The sequence below is a fragment of the Dama dama genome, chromosome 8 (assembly GCF_033118175.1).
Source record: "Dama dama isolate Ldn47 chromosome 8, ASM3311817v1, whole genome shotgun sequence".
Taxonomy (NCBI): Eukaryota; Metazoa; Chordata; class Mammalia; order Artiodactyla; family Cervidae; genus Dama; species Dama dama.
This window is the reverse complement of record NC_083688.1, coordinates 27,561,383-27,585,221: the sequence shown is the minus strand read 5'-3', so window position 1 is coordinate 27,585,221 and position 23,839 is coordinate 27,561,383. Positions and strand designations below refer to the sequence as shown.

At 47.0% G+C, this 23,839-nt stretch overlaps 1 long non-coding RNA gene across 1 annotated transcript; it reads left to right on the top strand.

Moving 5' to 3' along the window:
* The first annotated feature begins 16,622 nt into the window (after nt 1-16,622).
* On the top strand, nt 16,623-20,896 carry LOC133060427 (uncharacterized). Its single transcript, XR_009693766.1, has 3 exons — nt 16,623-16,722; nt 16,848-16,933; nt 20,512-20,896. It is a non-coding gene; the product is annotated as an uncharacterized LOC133060427 (long non-coding RNA).
* The last annotated feature ends 2,943 nt before the right edge of the window (nt 20,897-23,839 follow it).

The window sequence follows — 23,839 nt, the reverse complement described above, 5'->3', positions numbered from 1 at the left end:
TGATTTGTATTCTCATTAAAGTTTGAGACACAATGTTTCAGAGTACCATGTGGCATTAAGAAATAATGTAAGGGCAATCTTTATGTATTATGATAGGAAAAAAGGTGCCAAATATACTGTTGAGGGAGGAAAAGAGCAATTTCCAGAATAATGTTTATAGGACAAGAATATTTTGGTAAAACTCACACAATGAGCTAAATTTCTAGATTTTAAATAAATATGTAAGTAAATTCATGGCAATGTGTTTGGAAGGACAGTGGCCATCTCTGGATAAGGAAATGGCAATGGCTGTGAAGTGAAGAGTCAAGAAGGGACCTCATCTATCCAAAAAATGTCTCTGGGAATCATTCTTGCCTTCAGCCGCCTCAAGAAAATCTTCCCCACCAGCCCTTATCTGGTGTTTACAATGCTACCATTTATTATTTATCCTTTTGGTTGAACAACTGTTAAAGTGCAAATGCCTGTGTGTTAACACAGCAATCTATTACACATTTCAGTGTGAGTTGATTTGAAATGTGTGTCCTTTCTGAGCAGTTTATGAGAGACGGTTCCTAAGTCGTAATTTGTCACATAATGCATTTGGGATAGAAAAGACCAAAGCAATGCTGTAGGGAGGAGAAGGCATTTAGTGTGTGTGTGTGTGTGTGTGTGTGTGTGTGTGTGTGTGTGTTAGCCCTGGGTATCTCATAGCTGGTAGATATCTTGGTTGTTTAACTAAGTAAATAATTCACTTCCAGGTCTTGCATAACACGGTACAATTTGTTCTCTCATGTTGTTGTTGGACGGGCACTTAAGTTTCCAACACGTGTTTTCTGCTCAAGTCTTGTTTTCCGAGCAAGTGTAAGAACTTGCAAGAACTTTCCGAGCAAGCTGTGTAAGAACTACAAATCCCAGACTGCCTGGAGGAGAGTTGCTCATGCAAGATTATTATTTTCAACCAAGGTTGCAGGAGGGAGGTTTGAAAAAGCATTGTATTTAGTTAAAAAGAATGAAGTGCCTGTACAGGTACAATTTCCAAGATATATTATTAAGTGGAAAAAAAATGGTACAGAATAGCAGTTATGGTATGCTGTCATTCATGTGTATAAATATATGACTACATATCCTTATGTGTTTAATACATGTCAAGAAACACAAAAAATGGTAACTGACTCTGGGAAGGAGAAAAGTGATAGCTGAGAGTTGAGGGTAGAGGGACACTTCCTTTATCCTATAAAAAGGATTCCTATAAATCTTTTTGCACTTTTTGAATTTTTTTCTATGTGTGTACATAGTAAAGCTTTTAAAAAGTAAATAAGAAAAAGTGTTTTAAAAAACTAAAGCTGAAACTAAAAAGTAACAGGTGGCAAAATAATCTTTGAGTACTTTCTGTGACTAAATTTTTGTTGTCTTCTGCACCGTGATTGAGTAGGTAAGCATTTGTTGGTTGAGGTTTAACCCTACACCTTTCAGTTTAAAAAAGCCCCACTTGGGGCTTCCCTGGTGATCCAGTGGCCAAGACTCTGCACTCTCAATGTAGGGGGCCTGGATTCGATCCCTGATCAGGGAACTAGATCTCACATGTCACAATTAAGAGTTCCCAGGTCCCAACTAAAGATCCTGCATGCCACAACAGAGACTGAAGGTTTCACACGGTGCAACTAAGACCTGGCACACTGTAATAAATAAATAAATATTTTAAAAAATAAAAAAACACCCCCCCAAAGCTGTATTACCCTCTGATATGGAAATGGTTGTCTTTTGATACTGATATTTTAAACAAAAAATAAATTGGGAATGAGACAGGAAAACCTTCAGAAAAATGTACTCAACTCTGTCAATTCCTCACCTGCACAGGAGCTAAAAACTATTGATCCTACCTCTTCCCTTTTCCTCACTCCCCTCCTCTTCACTCCCCTCCAACTCAGTACAACTCATCTGCTCCATCATTGTAATCACGCCCTTGCACACGCCTCCAGTCCTTGGTTCACTCTAGGTTTGCTTACTTGCCTGGTGAAAACTCTGACTGACTCAGCCAGTTCCCCATGCCTCATGTCTGTACCTGGCACATAGTAGATGAATAATGAATATTTATTAGGTGAATTAATTTTTTTTTCTCTACACTATATGGCTTGTGGGATCTTAGTTCCCTGACCAGGGATTGAACCCTGGTGCCAGGAGTGAAAGTGTGGAGTCTTAACCACTGGATATTGATAACTGTGTGCATGCTCAGTCGTGTCTGACTCTCTTTAACCCCATGGGCTGTAGCCTGCCAGGCTCCTCTGTCTGTGGAATTCTCCAGGCAAGAATACTGGTGTGGTTTGCCATGCCCTTCTCCAGGGGATCGTCCTGACCCGGGGATCTAACCCAGGCCTCCTGTATTTCAGGCAGATTCTTTACTGTCTAAGCCATCAGGGCCTCTATCCTGTTATACAACAACTCAATCCTTAACACTTATCTTCAGGATTGAAATGGAGGTACACAAATTCAGATGTAAACTACTTTTTCAGCGTGGTGTCATTCAGAATAGTGAACAACTGAAATAACTTGTGTCCAACTACAAATGACTGGCAAAATTATTATATAGCCATGTGAGAAAATATTCCTCAGTCTTCTAATTATTGTTGTTGTTTAGTCACTCAGTTGTGTCCAACACTTTTGCAACCACATGAACTATAGTCCGCCAGGCTCCTCTGTCCATGGGATTTCCCAGGCAAAGATACTGGAGTGGGTAGCCATTCCCTTCTCCAAGGAATCTTCCTGACCCAGGGATCAAACCCTTGTCTCTTGCGTCTCCTGCAATGGCTGGTGGATTCTTTACTAACTGCACCACCTGGAAAGCCCCTTAACCACTGGACTGTTGGGGAATAAAATTTTTGTTATTTGCAAGAGATGCCTCTCATCCCACCACATGGAGAAGTCCTTGGGCCACAGCTAGAGTAAGCCTTCGCACCCCAATGAAGCACCCACAGCCTGCAACTAAGACCCAGCGCAGCCAAAAAGTACTAACAAGAATTGGTCCTCATAGAATAATCCCCAGCAATAAAAAGGAACAAACTACTGCTAACCACAGCAACTTGAATGGATCGCACAGGCAATACGCTAAGCAAAGAAAATGACAAAATTATAGACTTAAAGAACAAAGGAGTGGTTGCCAAGGGCCAGGGAAGGTGGAGAAAGGGATGGGCGTGACTCTCAAAGAGCACCACAGGGAACACCTTGATGGTGGTGGAATGGTTCCACACCTTGATTATGATAGTGGTTGCATGATTACACATGTGATAAAGTTAGAGAGATACCTGTTAAAACACAGGACACCCGGTGAAGTTTGAATTCCAGATAAACAAAGGATAACTTCTTAATCTAAGTGTGTCCCAAAGAGTGCATGGGATTCCCTGGGGGCTCAGACAGTGAAGAATCTGCCTGCAATTCAGGAGAGCTGGGTTCATCTCTGGGTTGGGAAGATCCCCTGGGGGAGGGCATGGCAACCCACTCCAGTATTCTTGCCTGGAGAATTCTATGGACAGAGGAGCCTGGTGGGCTACAGTCCATGGGGTCACAAAGAGTCGGACACAATCAAGCAACTAACACTTGCATTTTCATATTTTCACCAAAAACAAGTTTTTAACTGAGTGTCCTGTATTTGTATTTGCTATATCTGGTAATCCTGGATAACATGGCATAGAAATATACACACACACACTTCACCAACGTCACTGGCCCAGTTGTGGTATTGTACTGCAGTTGTGTAACATGGAACCACTGGGGGATATCTGGTGAAGGGTACATGGGGCCTCTCTGACTATTTCTGCGAATGTATAATTACTTCAAGATAAAAAGGTTTTTTTTCATGACCCTCCAAAGAAAACCAACTGTTTCTGTTGGTGATTAAAACAAAGAGATACAGGGAAGCGCTGCTTATTAACCTTGGGAGCTTTATGGGGCACTGTAAAACCAGAACTTCACAAAGGTCTTGAGGTGTTTCCCTCTCAAATGTCAGTGATCTTGTGTAGTTATTGACAGTATAACAGTGGTTATGTGCGAGGGCTCAGGATCAGACACCCCTAGATTCAAGTTCTGGCTCCTCTGTCGACTGGCCATTTGCAGGGCTGTGCTGGAGGCAGCTCATGCTCCCACCCCTTCCAACTCCACATTCAGTGACAGCAGGCTGGTGGCTTGAGACTGGCCTAGGAGTATCCACACTACAGTGATTGGCACATCCTACAAATCAGGGCTTTGTTTTTTCCTCCAGAAAGCAAGCTGTTAAACATTTACCATCATACCAACATCAACAGATGTTGAACCCCAATTTCCACATCTGTAAAATGGGAGAAAGTGAAAGTGAAAGTCATTCAGTCATGCCCGACTCTTTGTGACCCCGTGAACTGTAGCCTACCAGGCTCCTCCATCCATGGGATTTTACAGGCAAGAGTACTGGAGTGGGTTGCCATTTCCTTACCCTACTATATAGAAAGTAGGTAACAATAAGGACCTAGTGTATAGCACAGGGAGCTATATTCAATATCTTGTAATAACCTATCATGGAAAAGAATCTGAAAAGGAATATATATATTCCTTTTATATGCCTGCCTGCCAATGCAGGAGACATAAGAGACGCGGGTTCGATCCCCAGGTTGGGAAGATTCCCAGAGGAGGGCATGGCAGCCCACTCCAGTATTCTTGCCTGGAGAATCCCATGGACAGAGGAGCCTGGCGGGCTATAGTCCATAGGGAATTCAGTCCATGGAATATATACAGTCCATATATTATATATACTATATATATATATATATAACTGAATCATTTTGCTATACACCTGAAACTAACACAGCATTGTAAATTAATTATATTTCAATAGAAAAAAGATTAAGAAAAAGTTGCGTGCATACTAAATCACTTGAGTTGTGCCCAACTCTTTGTGACGCTATGGACTATAGCCCACCAGGCTCCTCTGTCCATGGGATTCTCCAGGCAAGAATACTGGAGTGGGCCGCCATGCCCTCCTCTGGGAATCTTCCCAACCTGGGGATCGAACCCGCCTCTCTTATGTCTCCTGCATTGGCAGGCAGGTTCTTTAACACTAGGACCAACTAGGAAGCCCAAGAAAAAGTTAGCTATTATTATTTCCTCAGTCTTATCTCTCATATTAAACTGTGAGCAACTTGAGAGCAGGTTTATGCCTTACTCACCCTGATATCTTTAGTGACTGGCACAGGGCCTGAAACACAGTAAGTGTTAAACAAATGTTTGGGAAATTAATGAACAAACCACAAATAGTAGTGACTTGAGGTGCTATACCTCCAGAAAATGTACATTTTACCAGAGGCCTTTAATCTTGGAGGTTTCAGGCCCTGTGGCAGGCTGCCAGGAAGTTCTGGGAAGCACTCACACCCCCCAAGACTACTGTCTGCCCTTGGAGACCTGGCCCTGACCTCCTAATGTCCCACCCTGCCCCCCACTGCCCCAGCTGATGCCCCCAGGTGGCGGGGACAGGCCCTTAGCTCCCCTTCTTCTAGGAGCCAAGATGGAGTGAGCATTGCTGGCTCTGAGCCTCTCTGACTAGAGGTCATTTAATCCTTGCTGGATTTGTCCTGTTTATTTTAGTGAACAGGGCTGTTTACTTTCAGTTCGTATTTCTAGGGGTGCTGCTCATTTTGCTTCCCTATTATTTACTCTTTGCAAGCACTTGGGTTTGAGTAAATATGTCTATAAAGTCCCAGGGACTGGCTTATTCTGTGTCTGGTATTTTAATGGCCTTTAAACAGGGTCTGCTCAGGTAAGCATTTTATAGATGAGTCGAAAAGATAGAGAATTCTGTTCTCAGTGGCCGCTGATTCCTTCCAAGTGACGGCTGGCCGCCAGTAGCCTCTGAATCATGGCTTTTCATCAGTAATACAATATCAAAAGCTGACACCCATCTCTGGACAGAGAAACTAGCCAACCCTGGTCAGTCAGATATGGGACTCGGGGGCTCTGGTAGGTATTTCCACCCAAGGACAGTGCTTAAGGTAAGAATTACTGAGAGTGTTTTTTAAAATGCAGATTCACGAGCCCTACCCTTGAAAATTCTGCTTTGGAAGATTTACGCGAAGGCCCAGTGATATGCATTTTTAACCATGCTGCAAATAATTCTATCTTTAGACCATTCTGAGAAACACTAGATTCTCCAAACCAAGAGTGTCAAGGGCAGCCCTTGAGCACAGTGTCATGCTCAGGGATGACATGGGAGAAACCAAGGGAACAGATCGGGCTGTATGGAGTTATTTCCGTTTTTTTGGCCATGCTATGAGGCTTTTGGGACCTTAGTTTCCCAACCAGGGATTGAACCCACACCCTCAGCAGTGAAAGCGCTGAGTCCTAACCACTGGACTGGAGTGATTTTCATCACCACTTAGCACACTGCTCCGCCCAGGTTAGCCAAGAGGACAGTGATTATGTTGTGGTAAGCCACTTGCTCAAGGTCTAGTTTGTCAGCAACTTGAGGGTCCCTGCCCGAAGTCCTGGTCATCTTTTTATCCCCCGGGGCAATGCATGGCTCACAGCTTGGCGCTCTGCACTGGCTGGGGCGCTCCCACCAAGACAGCCCTAGAACACAGGCCTGGTTACCTCAGGGTAGCCTGGGAGCCAGTTGTTGGGAATGGACGTGGCAGAGAGGCTGAGTGCCATGGTCACCTGCTGCCTCCTCTGGAGCTGAAGCTAGGTCTGTCGGAGGTCGAATGGACACCACCAGCTGCTTCTCCTGCCTTGGCTCCTCTGCTCCGACCTGCAGGGTCCTCGGTCCATCCCACAGGGCCCATTATGACATCATCAATGCAATCTGAAATAGTAAGGGCCTCACAGCACCCGGGCTTCAGGGGGTAGCCTACTGTGGCCCAGGGTCTAAAGGATAACCCTTGACCTGGAGGAGGCTGTCCTGTATTCCAGGGGGCTCCATAGGTCTGTATCCAACCCCCCTACCTGCAGAATGTGAGCTCCAGGAGGGCACAGCCCACATCCACTTTGTTCAGGCTGAGTTCTTAGTATCTACTGACACATAGTAAGCACTCAAAGATTTTTCTGGGTACAAGAGTATATGAATGAGAGGACTGGCTGGCTCCAGCCATCCACTCTTTTATTCACCCGACAAGCATGTTCTGTGGCATCTGTTGGAGGTCAGGCTCTTGTCTATCTGAATAAAACTCCTTTCCTGCCCAGAGGAGCTCCCAGCCCGCTGGGAGGATGCCGGAGACACATCCTTTGTGTAATGTTCCCTGACAAGGGTTCTATCTGAGATCTAAGGGAGATGGGGTTGTAGGGAGGAGCACACACAGTGGCAATGACAGGTCCTGAAGACAGAAAAATGGTATGTGGTCTGGCAGGATTTCCCCTGCCTGAGTCTGAAGCCTCATCTGCCCCAGGCCCCCGTCTGTGCTGACAACCAGGCTGCTTGTTTCTGCTAATATTGCAGCAGGGTGCATCTATAGAGGCAATCTATAATACACCATTTACAGCCATAACGAAACCACAAAAATCAATTCCCAGCGCTCACTCCCATCAACAAACATGCTTGCAGGGCCTCGCGAGTGTGGTGCACAGCTTTAAGGAGCCATGGGAGATACAGGGATGAAAAAGTGAGAAGCCTGACCCAGGAGGCTTCGAATCTCTCTGGGGAGACAGGACACATGGAAATGAGATGATGAACCACACCAAGTGAAAGAATGTATGCCGAGACGTAGATGAAGGCTCTAGAACTGCAACACACTAGCCACTAGCCACCTGAGCACCTTGAAATGTGGCCAGTCCGAATTCAGAGGTGCTATACATATAAATAATGTGTACATTGGATTATGACAAAATATATCTCTCAATTTTTGAACACTGCTTACATGTTTGAAATAATGTTTTGGATGTATGTGCATGCTTAGTTGCGTCCGACTCTTTGTGACCCCATGGACTGTAGCCCTCCAGACTCCTCTGTCTATGGAATTTTCCAGGCAAGAATAATGGGGTGGGTTGCCATTTTCTCCTCCAGGGGATCTTCCTGACCCAGGGATCCAACCCACATCTCCTGCATTGGCAGGTAGATTCTTTACCACTGCACCATCTGGGAAGCCCAATGTTTTGGATACATTGGGTTAAATCTATTATCAAAATTAACCTCACTGGTTTCTTTTACCATTTTAAGATGTGGCTACTAGAACATCTGAAATGACACATGTGGCTCCCTTTACATTTCTGTGGACGACACTGGTCTAGGAGTTGAGGGGACCCAGCGAGGGACCAGTGCCCTGTGCAACTAGATTTGAGAAGAATTCTGAGGAAATGCAACAATACGGAACAAGCAACAGGACACTGAGGGGGGGTGTGGGAAGACATTTGAGCAGTTTGATCATGAAGGAGGGAGCATGACAGCTGAAGGAGGCAACAGAGGTCCATGAACAATGCACACATCACTGACCCCCTGACCCCTCTCTTCCTTCCGTTCCTGACATCTTCCAAAAATGTGTGGTACCTTCAGCCACCCTCCGATGCAGTGACTCCAGAAGGCTCCTTTCTCTCCATCCTGGATAATGGGGAGCTGCTCTGTGAATGGGGTTTAGATGCTAACTATTGGCTGACTCCCAGCCCTGGGGAAAAGGGCAGTGGTGGGGGGAAGGTAAGGGAGCTTGGGTATCCCCATGCTGGTGATGCTGGGAATGTGGTCAGTGTTTGCTATGGGAAGCAGTGTGGCCTGGGAGGAGGAAGTCAGCCCTCAAATCTGGCCAGACAAAGCTTCCACTGTGGACACATTTCATTAGAGGAAATCAGGCAGCCTGGATCTGATGTTCCTGTGTCTGCCCTCCCACTCAGCCACACAGAGAAGCTATAAACACTCAAATGCAAGGATTAACTCTGCGTGTGGTGTCTGGGACATTGTGAACAACTCTTGGTGGCTGTGTTTCTGTCTCTGTTAAGATTGATCTTTTTAACCCCCAGCACCTAGGATGTGGGGCTTGCTACACAGCCAGTGTTCAATAAATATCGATGGATGGAGGAAGGAAGGAAGAAAACAAGGTGGGGAGTGGAGAGAGGGTGAGGGAGGAAGGAAAGATAAAACACGCATCTGTCACAGCACAGAAGTAGATAGTTGGAAGGGGTACACATGTTCTCCCTTAGAGTTTTGGATGTGGGCAGCATGAGGGGGTCTCACAGGCCAGATCCCATGTGTCCAGGTCAGAGAAGAACAGATGCTCTCCACCACCCTACCAGTCACAGGGCCTTGGGCCTGCAAGCTTTGAGAGACAGTGTCTGTCCAGGCTGTAACCTTCCTGTGATAAAGCTCTGCTCCTAGTCTCTTAAGGCCTATGTAAAAAGAAAGATAATGTGAAGACATCCAGGACGGCTGAATAAGCCTGATCTGGAGGTAGGGCTGGCTTGAGCTAGTTCCTGGGCCAGCAAAGGAAGGACCCCCCCCACAAGCACACCTGAAGCCTGCAGTTTTTCCACATGGCCACTGGAGGGCACTTGGACCTTAAAATAGCAGTTGTCCGCCTCGAATCTTTGGAGAGCCCAGATTCAACAAACGTTTTAAAATGATCACAATAATGATAGCTCTCCCGGCTGAATATCCAATGAGGGCCTCAATGCCTTAAACATATATCATCTCATTTAATATTCACTACGATTATTGTTAATTAGCTATTTAGTAAAAATCGAGGCTTAAAGGAGCCAAAGAATTTACCTAAAACCCCCTAGCTAAATGCAATTTGGGAATAAGAACTTGAACCCAAGGTCTTGGACACCCATCATAAACAATGAATATACATGAAGCTGAAAAGGAAGCTGGACAGAAGCAGAGAGTCTGCTACACAAATATTGTCATTGAACAATTTACACATACATGAAGTTGGAAGATGGCTTACAGATACTTTGTACATTTTACATGGTATTGTTCCTTTTATTCCGCTGGAAATAATGTTATTAAATAAATGAAGTGTTTCACAATTTATGATGTCTTAACTTGGAGGAAATGAAGTCATTGTAATACAAGACAGTTAAAACTATTTTCATCAAACACTTAAACAGCACTTACCATTCACTGGGAACTGTTCTAACCACCTTGTGTCAAGTAACTCAGCCACTCTGTGAGGGATGCACTATTATGATCCCCATTTACAGATGAGGAAATGGAGACCTGGAGAGGGAAGCAACCTGCCCAGGGCCACATGGCTGGTTCCAGCCAGACCTGGGGTCAGCGGCCCAGGCAGTCTCTGGAATGAATGTGGGAAACCAGGCTGGAGCTGGCCCTTGAGAGAGGAGAGGGTAAGAGTTTCCCAGGAAGTGCTCTGTGGAGGGGAGGGTGTTTCGGGCCGAGGGAATTAGCACCACGCGAAAGCTCCGACTAGCTGGGGAAACAGGCGGTCAGCAGTCAGGATCGTCTCAGGCCTGGGCTACAGAGGCCAGATGGTGAGGCTTGCTCAGCCAGAGCTCCCTGGGGCCTCCTAAGGGCGGGGAAAAGAAGAGGGGTACAGCAGGAGTGCCTGGGACGGGGCCGGGACGGGGGTGCTCCGGTGCAGGGACGAGCCGAGCCGCCCTGCCCCCACGCCACCCCTCTCCAGGGACTAACAGTTTGGGAAGTGCGGCGTGTGCTCAGGAAACGGTCGGATTGGATTACAGGGAAGATTAAAGGAGCTAAATTGGGCTTGGGGCTGGGGGAGGTGTCGGAGAAGGGAGCTGCGAAGGGCCAGCGGCTGGACTACCGGGAGAGGCTGCCGGGAGCTCGGGGTGGGGGCAGGGATCCCACGTCGGGCCGGAAGCCCTCTTGACCCCAGTAAGGCTGGAATGTGGGATCACCAAGCCAGGGCCTTCTCGCTTAGATGGAGCTGGGGGAGGGGAGGGGCAGAGACCGGAGAACCGGGGACGGAGCTGGCGGGCTGAGCCCCTGGGGGATGTGGACACAGACCTAGAGGTCGAGGAGGCGGGGAGAGAAAGAGGAGTGACCTGGAGGGGAGGGAAGGCGAGCTGAGACTAGAGATGGGGCCGGAGCCGGGGCGGGGGCGGGGGGAGCGGAGACCGCCTGAGCTGAGAGGGCTTCTAGCGAGTCCAGCTTGTCTCGCTGGCAAGCAGGGGGCACAGGTTGCCGGTCCAGAGTTGGTGGGGAGCCCGCTGCACTCCCCCAGAGAAGCAGCTGGCCATGGCCTGGGGCCCCCGGAGCGCCCTCCTGCCGTCCTCACCCCACCTTTTCCATCCTCTACCCCAGTCTGAGTGGCAGCACCGGCTGTGGCCCCTCCTAGCCCCCAGGGCAGGTGGTCAGTGGTCTATTCTGGTACCCAGGGTGGCTGGGGAGCCTGGAGAAGGGCGGAGAGGTTGGGGTCGGGGGTGGGGGAGGGTGTGCTGGCCCTTCTTTTCGAGGCTAGATGGAAGGGGGCAATGGGGAGGGCTCTTTGGGACAGCAGGGGAGGTAGATTTCTGACCACTGCTGGCTGGGGAGAAAAAAAATTGTAGTGCTCTGTTTTCAACAAATTGTATCTCTCAGGCCCTTTAAAATTGGAAAGCAGAGTGTATGCGCGTCCTGAGAGCTTGGGCAATGGGAATCCCCAAGCAGCTGACAGTGGACCCCAGACTTTCTTTAGAACTTTGAGGACACAGGACCCAAGCCCAGCCCCCAGTCCCAGTCTTCCAGGCAGCCTCTCCGAGAGAATTGTGGGTGCTGTTGTCCCAAGCCTCCTCCCAGGCCAGTGGGGGGCAGTCTGGGGCCAGGGTGCACTCAGGGGAGCCTCTCCAGCCTGTGGGGGAGCCCCAGTGCCTGATCGGCCTCAGGGTGGCACAGGGCAGGGTGGCCCCTATATTTCCCAGATAGGAAACCTTTAGTGCCCACCTCCCCAACTCCTGTGTGATGAAGGCCAGAGTCCTCTGCTGCTCTTTCGAAGCCCAGCCCCCTATCTGAGGGCAATGGGGTTGGGGAGAGAAGCAGGGCAGAATGTCGAGACACACTTGTCAACTGGACAAGGGACTTTTCAGTGGAGATCCCCAGCTAGGGCCAAGTTAAAAGGGGAAGGACCTAGAGCTGAGCCTGCCAACTCGGTTTATGGCAAGGCCTTACTGACCACACAGAGAAATGAGCTGGGTTTCTAGGAACCATGGGCAAAGATTTGAACCTTAGTTCAAATCCAGACTTTGATTTTACTTCCTGTGCAACCTTAGGGAACTAACCCAACCTCTCTGAGCATAATGTCTATAACTGCAAAATGAGGTTAATAGTTACTTCCCAGTGTCATGAAGATTAGAGATAGTGATTTTACATAGCAGGTATCCAGAATATGCCAAGTATACAGTTCAGTTCAGTTGCTCAGTTGTGTCTGACTCTTTGTGACCCCATGGACTGCAACACACCAGGCTTCCCTGTCCATCACCAACTCCCGGAGCTTACTCAAACTCATGTCCATCGAGTCGGTGACGCCATTCAACCATCTCATCCTCTCTCATCCCCTTCTCCTCCCACCTTCAATCTTTGCCAGGATCAGGGTCTTTTCCAGTGAGTCAGGTCTTCGCCCAGGTGGCCAAAGTACTGGAGTTTCAGCTTCAGCATCAGTCCTTCCAATGAAAATTTAGGACTGATTTCCTTTAAGATTGGTTGGATCTCCTTGCAGTCCAAGGGACTCTCAAGAGTCTTCTCCAACGCCACAGTTCAAAAGCATCAATTCTTCAGCGCTCAGCTTTCTTTATAGTCCAACTCTGATATCCATACATGACTACTGGAAAAACCATACCTTTGACTAGATGGGCTTTTGTTGGTAAAGTAATGTCTCTGCTTTTTAATATGCTGTCTAGGTTAGTCATAGCTTTTCTTCCAAGGAGCAAGTGTCTTTTAATTTCATGGCTGCAGTCACCATCTGCAGTGATTTTGGAGCCCCCCAAAATAAAGTCTCTCACTGTTTCCATTATTTCCCCATCGATTTGCCATCAAGTGATGGGACCAGATGCCATGATCTTACTGTTCTGAATGTTGAATTTTAAGTCAACTTTTTCACCCTCCTCTTTCACTTTCATCAAGAGGCTCTTTAGTTCTTTTTCACTTTCTTCCATAAGGGTGGTATCATCTGCGTATCTGAGGTTATTGATATTTCTCCCTGCAATCTTGATTTCAGCTTGTGCTTCATTCAGCCTGGAATTTTGCATGATGTATTCTGCATATAAGTTAAATAAGCAGGGTGACAATATACAGCCCTGACATACTCCTATCCCAATTTGTAAACAGTCTGTTGTTCCATGTCCAGTTCTAACTGTTGCTTCTTGACCTGCATACAGATATCTCAAGAGACAGGTCAGGTGGTCTGGTATTCCCATCTCTTGAAGAATTTTCCACAGTTTATTGTGATCCACACAGTCAAAGACTTTGGTATAGTCAATAAAGCAGAAGTAGATGTTTTTCTGGAATTCTCGTACATTTTCAATGATCTAATGGATGTTGGCAGTTTGATCTCTAGTTCCTCTGCCTTTTCTAAAACTAGCTTGGACATCTGGAAGTTCATGGTTCACATACTGTTGAAGCCTGGCTTGGAGAATTTTGAGCATTACTTGGCTAGTGTGTGAGATGAGTGTAATTGTGTGGTAGTTTAAGCATTCTTTGGCATTGCATTTCTTTGGGATTGGGATGAAAACTGATCTTTTCCAGTCCTGTGACCACTGCTGAGTTTTCCAAATTCGCTGGCATATTGAGTGCAGCATTTTCACAGCATCATCTTTCAGGATTTGAAATAGCTCAACTGGAAGTCCATCACCTCCACTAGCTTTATTCACAGTAATGCTTCCTAAGGCCCACTTGACTTCACATTCCAGGATTTCTGGCTCTAGGTGAGTGAACACACCATTGTGGTTATCTGGGTCATGAAGATCTTTTTTTGTACAGTTCTGTGTATTCTACCACCTCTTCTTAATATCTTCTGCTTCTGTTAGGTCCATACCATTTCTGTCCTTTATTATGCCCATCTTTGCATGAAATGTTCCCTTGGTATCTCTAATTTTCTTGAAGAGATCTCTAGTCTTTCCCATTCTATTGTTTTCCTCTATTTCTTTGCAATGAACACTGAGGAAGGCTTTCTTGTGTCTCCATGCTATTCTTTGGAATTCTGCATTCAAATGAGTATATCTTTCCTTTTCTCCTTTGCCTTTAGCTTCTCTTCTTTTCATGGCTATTTGTAAGGTCTCCTCAGACAACCATTTTGCCTTTTTGCATTTCTTTTTCTTGGAAATGGTCTTGATCACTGCCTCCCGTACAATGTCACAAACCTCCGTCCATGGTTCTTCTGGCACTCTGTCTATCAGATCTAATCCCTCGAATCTATTTGTCACTTCCACTGTATAATTGTAAGGGATTTGATTTATGTCATACTTGAATGGTCTAGTGGTTTTCCCTACTTTCTTCAGTTTAAGTCTGAATTTGGCAATAAGGAGTTCATGATCTGAGCCACAGTCAGCTCCCGGCCTTGTTTTTGCTGACTGTATAGATAGAGCTTCTCCATCTTTGGCTGCAATGAATATAATCAATCTGATTTCAGTATTAACCATCTGGTGATGTCCGTGTGTAGAGTCTTCTCTTATGTTGTTGGAAGAGGGTGTTTGCTATGACCAGTGTGTTCTGTTGGCAAAACTCTGTTAGCCTTTGACCTGCTTTGTTTTGTACTCCAAGGCCAAATTTACCTGTTACTCCAGGTGTTTCTTGACTTCCTACTTTTGCATTCCAGTCCCTTATAATAAAAAGGACATCTTTTTCGGATGTGTGTTCTAGAAGATCTTGTAGGTCTTCATAGAACCATTCAACTTCAGCTTCTTCAGCATTACAGGTCAAAGCATAGACTTGGATTACTGTGATATTGAATGGTTTGCTTTGGAAATAAACAGAGATCATTCTGTCGTTTTTGACATTGCATCCAAGTACTGCATTTCGGACTCTTTTGTTGACTATGATGGCTACTCCATTTCTTCTAAGGGATCCTTGCCCACAGGAGTAGATATAATGGTCATCTGAGTTAAATTCACACATTCCAGTCCATATTAGTTCACTGATTCCTAGAATGTCGACATTCACTCTTGCCATCTCCTATTTGACCACTTCCAATTTGCCTTGATTCATGGACCTAACATTCCAGGTTCCTATGCAATATTGCTCTTTACAGCGTTGATTTTACTTCCATCTCCAGTCACATCCACAACTGGGTGTTGTTTTTGCTTTGCTTCTGTCTCTTCATTCTTTCTGGAGTTAGTTCTCCACTGATCTCCAGTAGCATATTGGGCACCTACTGACCTGGGGAGTTCCTCTTTCAGTGTCCTATCATTTTGCCTTTTCATACTGTTCATGGGGTTCTCAAGGCAAGAATACTGAAGTGGTGTGCCATTCCCTTCTCCAGTGCACCACATTTTGTCAGAACTCTCCACCTGACCCATCCATCTTGGGTGGGCCTACATGGCATGGCTCATGGTTTCATCGAGTTAGACAAGGCTGTGGTCCATGTGATCAGTTTGATTAGTTTTCTGTGATTGTGGTTTTCATTTTGTTGGCCCTCTGATGGGTAAGGATAAGAAGCTTATGGAAACTTCCTGATGGGAGAGACTGACTGAGGGGGAAACTGGGTCTTATTCTGATGAGTGGGGCAATGCTCAGTTCAGTTCAGTTCAGTCACTCAGTCGTGTCTGACTCTTTGCCACCCCATGGACTGCAGCATGCCAGGCTTCCCTGTCCATCACCAACTCCTGGAGCTTACTTAAACTCACGTCCATCGAGTCGGTGATGCCATTCAACCATCTCATCCTCTGTCTTCCCCTTCTCCTCCTGCCTTCAGTCTTTCCCAGCATCAAGGTCTTTTCCAATCAGTCAGTTCTTTGCATCAAGTGGCCAAAATATTGGAACTTCAGCTTCAGCATCAGTCTTTCCAATGAATATTCAGGACTGATTTCCTTTAGGATTGATTGGTTGGATCTCCTTACAGTCCAAGGGGCTCTCAAGAGTCTTCTCCAATACCACAGTGAAGTAAATCTTTAATCCAATTTTCTGTTGAGGGGCAGGGCTGTGTTCCTTCCCTGTTGTTTGACTTGAGGCCAAACTATGGTGGAGGTAATGAAGATAATGGCGACCTCCTTCAAAAGGTCCCATGCGTGTGCTGCTACACTGAGAGCCCCCGACCCTGCAGCAGGCTGCTGCCCACCCACGCCTCTGCCGGAGACTCCTGGGAACTCACAGGCAAGTCTGGATCAGTCTCTTTTGAGGTCACTGCTCCTTTCTCCTGGGTCCTGGTGCACACAAGGTTTTGTTTGTGCCCTCAAAGAGTCTGTTTCCCCAGTCCTGTGTAAGTTCTGGTGGCTCTATGGTGGAGTTAATGATGACCTCTTCCAAGAGAGCTTATGCCATACCCAGGTCTGTTGCACCCAGAGCCCTTGTCCCTGCAGCAGGCCACTGCTGACCCAAACCTCTGCAGGAGACACCCAAACACAGTTCTGGCTCAGTCTCTGTGGGGTCTCTGGGTTGTGGTGTGCCCAAGGTTTGTTTGAGCCCTCCGAGTGCGGGTATGGGTTTTTATTCTAAAAGCAATTTCGCCCCTCCTGCCATCTTCCTGGGGCTTCTCCTTTGCCCTTGGACGTGAGGTATCTTTGTTTGGTGGGAATCCAACATTCTCCTGTTGATGGTTGTTCAGCAGGGAGTTGTAATCTTGGAGTTCTCACAGAAGATGTGCACACGTCCTTCTACTCCATCATATTCCTCTGAAGTATACAGTAGGCGCTCAATAAGTGGTATGTGTTCAGTTGTTCAGTCCTGTTTGACTCTTTGGAACCCTATGGACAGTAGCCCACCAGGCTCCTCTGTCCATGGAATTTTCCACGGAGGAATTGGAGCAGGTTTCCCCTTTCTCCTCTAGGAAATCTCTGTGACCCAGGGATCGAACCCGAGTCTTCTGCATTGACAGGTGGATTCTTTACCACTGAACCACATGGGAAGCCCTCAGTAAGTGTTAGCTATGCTATTATCAGAGGCAGCATAGCCTGTGATAGAGAGCTTTGGAGTTAGGCAGTCTTGGCTATGAATCTTGGCCTCTACCTGCTGTCCTAAAGCAAGAACTCAAGCCAGACCTGGACCTCCAGGAATTCGGTCCAAATGGGATAAGATATTAGTAATGGCTGGCACTTACTGAACACTCAGTGTGTGCTAGGCTAAGTGCTAAGTGCTTTATAGTCCGTTTCTCATTCAGTCTTCCCCAAACCCTATGTTATTATAATCATTTTACAGATGAGGAAACTGAGGCTCAGAAGGGTGAAGCAACTCACTTGAGAGTGGTAGATCCAATTTGAACCCAAGCAGTGGCCCAGGAGCTGCTCCCCAAATTCCTCCCTTTGTCCCATATCCCCGCAAAGTCAAATGGAACTTAGGCCATTGGCTGGCTGTCTGGACAGGTGTGAGAAGATTTCTATCTGGGGCTATAAAAACACTGAAGGTTCAAGAATGGGTATCTTCTGGGACTTCTCTGGTGGTCCAGTGGTTAGAAAGGCAGAGCCTTTCCACTCAAGGGGCTCAGGTTTGATGCCTGTTCAGGGAACTAATCCTGCATGCTTCGTGCGGTGCACCCCTCCCCCAATTAATTAGTTAATTTTTAAAAATGGCCATTTTCTGGAACCCAAGACTCACTTTCATTGTGTACTTGGAAAATTTGGAGAATAAGCATCTGACCCAGCAGTGAGAACAGCTCAGGGTGCTGTAATGGGCTGTGGTCAGGAGTGGCAGAGAAGACCCTGGGGTCTGAGTGGACCCCAAGCTGACTGTGACTCAGCTGGCTGGAGGAAGAGGAGGATGATCCTATAAGGCTATAGATAGCAACTGTGCATAGTGGCCCCGTGAGGTCATTGCCAGCTTGCTCAGGCTCTGTTTAAAGCACTCCACAGCCTCAGAGGGATGTAGGAAACCTGGAAAGCGCCCAGGACAGCAGGGATATGACCAAACTGGAGGGGTTGAAACCAAAAAAAGCCTATGAAGAAAGATAAAAGGAATGGGGATAAATCAGGAAGAAGAGAGGGCTGAATGATGAAGAGAGGTGCTGAATGATGGCACTAAGAATGGCAGAGAATCCCAGGGAAGAAAGGAAGCTCTATTTCTCTATCTGGGTTAAGGTCCAAGAAAGAAGGAACTTATATTTGAGCAGACAGGTTAGAGTTAGGCCTTTAGCGACTCTCTAGGGTATGAGTCCGTAGGTAGGTAGAGAAACCCATGAAATCTCCTTTCATGGAGGTTGGAGCAGGGCTGGGTGCCACCCTACACCAGCTCAGCTGCTCCTAACTCACCCTGACACCTTCCCACCCCAGTTCTCACACCCCTGCCCCTCCTCCACCCTGATAAACCCTAGTCTGATCAAGGAGAGTTTTCTCTTATTCTCCTTGAGTTTCAGCTGAGGGGACAGTGCATATTTGTGTTGGGAAGAGAGGGCTCCCCTGCCTCTTCAGGAAATGGCTCAGGACTAAGGGGACTTGGAGAATTCAGGGGTGTCCTCCCAGACGGCTGGGAACTGTGGGGAGGTGGCTGGGGGAGCGATGTGCTGGGGGAGCAATGTACCAGGACAGCTGAGATGCCAGGAACCCATGAGGAGGTGGGGGCTGTGTCTGTTTTGTGGGGCAGGACCAGGTGCTCACACAGTGAGGACAGAGCCAACAGAGACAGCACGGGCAGGAGGAACCTGCAGGGAGGGAGAATGTGTGTCTACGGACGAGGCTGATTCCATTTCTACTGGCAGGGGTAGCCACCTCTCTTCAACACATGGTGGGGTTGGGTCTGTTCTAGGCATGCGCCAATGTCTGGATTTGGCTTGATAGGAGCCTGTCTGAGCAAAAAGGCTTCAGACGAGCAGCCCAGGGAGGCACCTTTTCATAAGAAAGGGCCTCTCTCCCTCCTCTTTTGGGGGTCAGGATAGGTAGGGACGTCCAGGATATTTCATTTTAAGCAAGGAGAAACTGCAACCCAGAGAGGAGATGCAACCAGTCCAAGGTCACACAGCTTATCTGGGGCTGGCCAGGACTCTGGCCTCCTAAACTTCCAGCCATATGCTGCTCCCAGGGCACCAGGATGCCTTCCTGGGGACCTTCCCTTCATGCTAGCAAAGCCCCCTCCTCTTCCTTCAACATGACTTCCTGTCTCCATCCTCCTCGCCTCAAACCTCTTACTGATTCCAATAACACCTGAAATCTACCTGATGCGCAGAGTCCACAAAGCACTTTCCCCTCCATCTACTAGCTCCTCCCCTTGAGGCTCAGCTTCCCTGTCCCCACCGCCTCCTCCCCAGCCTGCAAGGCAGCCTATTTGGTGGAAGTCGAGAGCTGGGAGGAGGTGAGATCAGCCTCAGACTTCTCCTACTTTGGCAGAAAACCCGCAGCACTCCATGTCTGTAAAAGGAGTGTGGGGCAGGAGGGGGTTGGAGCCAGCCTGTGGGGCCTCCCCAGAGAAGGAGCTAGGTCAGGGGTGTGGGGGTGACGAGGAGGAGGTGTAGGAGGAATTTATAAGAGCTGGGGTGGGGGTGCCATGAAGGAGGGGTCCCAAGGGAGGGTCTGGGGTCAGAAGGTGGAGAGAGGTGGGAGAGGGAGGCCTGGAGGTCTTAAACCAGTGAGATGTGGAGGGTGGCGGATGAGAGGGGTGGATTGCTGGCTGAGCCAAGGCCAGGGGGGCCAGTGCAGGGGGGAGGCCGGGGTGGCGGGGGATGAGTCTCAGGGATAATCCTGACGCCGCCGTTCCAGCCGGGCCCCCCAACTCAACCTCCCCCCTGGTGATATCAGGAAGAAACAATTGCCTCTGGACATTCCTTCCCTTTTACAGTCACTCTGGCTCCTCAGCCGCCTGTGGAGGTTAAGCAGCCCTACAGCTGAGAGGAAGGGGGCCGGGGTGGGGGGCGGGGGGGAGCGGGCAGCATGGAAGGGACTGTGGAGGGCTGGGGCTCTGGGAGCACTGAGGCGGGGAGGGCTCTGCCAGGGACCACTCAGTGTCCCACCCCCTGGGCCCAGAGACTCAGAATGTCAGAAGCTGAGGGGGCTTTGGAGATGACCGGACCTGATCCCCTTTCACACCTGGACATGCGGGGCCAGGCAGGAAATGGGACTTGCCCAGGGGGTACAGATGGTTAGTGGGTGAACCTCCATGCTAAGCAGCCATATCTTAGCCTCTGGCTGACTGCCTCACCTCCAGACCCCCTTGCTTGGGTCTCCTACCTCCCCACCAAGTGCTGAAGCTCAGGCAAGAGCCAGGGTCCCAGAGTCCACACCTGCCACACTGTCCCCAAGCTCTGACGCCGCGGCTGTCTCCTGGCCCAACCCAGCTTGGGATGGAAGCACAGAGATGCTGGGAAATAGAAAGAGGAGGAGGGGCCCTGGGCAAAGGGCCAAAGGCAGCCCTGGAGGTGGGGGTCAGCTGGTGGAGGGGGGCGCGTGGTGGGGAGGCACCCGCACTGCCTTGCGTCTGGCATCCTGGAGTAGACCGGGGCTGGGGGATGCTCCCAGACAGGGCAAGGTGGAAAAGTCGCTTATGGCTCTCTCCTTCTTGACCTTTTTCAGTTTTTTCCTCAATTCAGATGCCCTGTGGTGGCCAAGTCGGTGTCCGCATCCTGGTGATTCATCCATACCAGCTACCTGCTCCCTATCCATGCCATCCATGGGGCCTGGGAGGTCCTATGGTACCAGGGCCCTTGTCTTCTAAGGCGCCCTCCATGAGGTTCAGAGATCTACCCAGGCATCCACAAGCCCTCAGTCACTGAGCTTAGAGGAAGGCAGGGAAAAGCTTGGCAGTGTCAGCCAACAAAAAAGAGGCTGTGTGAGGTGAGCCCAAAGGAGAGGTGAGTGAGCTGAGGTTAGCAAGATGGGCAGGGCCAGTTCTGTGGGGCTTTGGAGGCTATGATGAATTTGGGTTTTGCTGGTCCATTAGTTTAGGGAAGGGAGAGAAATTGGGAATGGTGAAATAGGCAAAGTCTCCAAAAGACGTGAGCACTACCCCCAAATATTTGAAGTTGAAATATTCTGAAAGGGATTTCTTTTTGCTCTGTTTGGCTCCCAGGGCGGAATAATAGGTATAGCAGAGACATCTCCTGGGTTCAAATATAAGGAAATGTTTTTGAACAGCAGGGCTGTCTGTTGTCCCATGACCAAGGCATGTTAGTTACCCAATACTCTTTGTGGAGTGGAGTGGGCACCCTGGAGACACTGCGTCCCCAGGCAGTAGAGGGATTCAAAGTGGAGCAGTGCTTGCTGGAGTCACAGTAGAAACATTTTAAGCCTTCACTGAGAAGTGGGAGTGTGGGACTGGTTGACCTCATGACCTATGAAGTTACTTCCAACCTTAAGTTTCCAAGACTCTCCAAGGTTAGAGTAATGTGGGAAGATTTCAAGCAAACATCAGGACTGACTTCCTTCTTTAACGAATTCAATAAAATATATTGGTAATGTGCATTGTATTAAATACAAGGGACTGTACCATGAACACACATTTATAAATTGTCCCCCTTTTCTGGCAAATGATGGATGAAAAGGTCTGTCTTGGTGGACCTTCCCATTTCCAATATCACTTAGCTCAGGTGAGAGATGTGACCATAAAATAATGTGATACCTTACCAAAATAATAAAATGCCTTCAGTTCAGTTCAGTTCAGTTCAGTTCAGTTGCTCAGTCGTGTCCAACTCTTTGCGACCCCATGAATCGCAGCACGCCAGGCCTCCCTGCCCATCACAAACTCCCGGAGTTTACTCAAACTCATGCCCATCAAGTCAGTGATGCCATCCAGCCATCTCATCCTCTGTCATCCCCTTCTCCTCCTGCCCCCAATCCCTCCCAGCATCAGGGTCTTTTCCGGCGAGTCAACTCTTCGCATGAGGTGGCCAAAGTATTGGAGTTTCAGCTTCAGCATCAGTCCTTCCAATGACCAATAAAATGCCTTACCAAACTTTATATATTCAGAAGTTTGTCCTGGGACTTCCCTGGTGGTCCAGCAGTTAAGAATCCAGCTTGTAATACAGGGGACATGGGTTTGACCCCTGATCAGGGAACTAAGATCCCACATGCCAAGGAGCAATTAAGCCTGTGTACCACGACTGAAAAGCCCCTGCACCACAGCTAGAGAAAGATCTCTCACGATGGAATGAATATCCCATATGCTGCAACTAAGACCTGTCACAGCCAAATAAGTAAATAGGTATTTTGTTTTGTTCCAAGGATGTTCATACCAGCATTGTTTATAATAGCAAAAGGTTAGAAATGTTTATCAATAAAAAATTGGCCAAAGATGGTAAGTACATGCAGTGAAATAAAAATGAGGATATTAAGAAGAATGATTAAGAAGAATGACTCAAAATCTCCCAATAAAGAAAAGAGTAAGACAAGATGGCTTCCTTGTTGAATTCTACCAAACATTTCAGAATTAACACCAACCCTTCTCAAAATCTTCTAAAAATTTGAAAAGGAAGTATTTCTTAACATATTCTATGAGGCTAGCATTAGTCTGATACCAAAGTCAGACAAAGACATACAAGAAAATAAAGCTGCGGATCTATATTCCTTATAAATATTGATGTTAAACTTCTCAACAAAACACTAGCAAAGCAAAACTCAACAGCATATTAAAAGGATTATATACATGATGACATGGGACTTTTTTCTGGGATGCAGGGTTAGTTTAACATATGAAAACCAATCAGTATAATATATCACATTAACAGAATAAAGGGAAAAGCCCTTATTATCAACTTCGTTTACAATAGCATCAAAAAGAATAAAATACTTAGAAACAAACATAACTAAGGAAGAGTAAGGCTTGCACATTGAAAGCTACAAAACATTTCTGAAATAAAGAAGACACAAAAATGGAAAGACATCCAGTATTCATTGATTGGAAGACTTAATATTGTTAAGCTTTCAATACTACCCAAAGGAATCTGCAGATTCAATGCAACCCCTGTAAAAATCTCACCAAATTTTTTTTTTAAGAAATAGAAAAATTCATTCCATTTAAAATTCAAAATGGAATCTCAATGGAACCTGTATAGCCAAAACATCTTGAAAAAAAAACAACAAAGTTGGAGGAGTCACACTTCCTGATTTCAAAAGTTATTACAAAGCTATAGTAATCAAGGCAGTGTGGTAGTGGTGTGAGGACAGATACCTAGGCCAATGGACCATAACAGAGAGCCTAGGAAAAAAACACTTTGCATATATGGCTAAATTGTTTTCAATAAGAGGAAAAGGACAGTCTTGTCAACAAATGGTGCTGGGAAAATTATCTATCATATAATATTCATATAACATTAATATGAAAAAGAATGAAGTTGGACCCTTAACTTATACTGTGTATGAAAATTAATTCATAATGGATCAAAGACATAAAACTGTAAAGCTCTCAGAAGAAAACACAGGGGATAACATTCTTCACATTAGATTTGGCAATGATTTCTTGGATATGACACCCAAAGCATAGGCAATAAAAGAATACATAGATGAACTGGACTTCATCAAAATTAAAAACTTTTGTGCATCAAAGGATACTATCAAGAGAGTGAAAAGGCAATCCACAGAATGAGACCTTTTGCATTTTATGCTAAGTTCATTACCCATCCAGATAAATTATCATTATTTTTAGCATGTCTAGTTCTAAGAAGTCCCAAGGGGAGTCTAAACTCTTACTTCAGTGGTGCTGCCTGGTTCAGAACATGCTTTGGAATGCTCCTCTTTCACCTGCCCTCCAAGCCTTCTAGTGTTGTTTTGCTGCCCTCCATGGTAGCAAATCCTTAGGGGCGGAACCACATTTTGGAAACAGCTCCAAGTGGTTCAGAGCCAAGTCTGGTAGATGTTGATTTTGACTAGAGAATAGATGGTATAATTTATTTATTTGCTTTCTGTC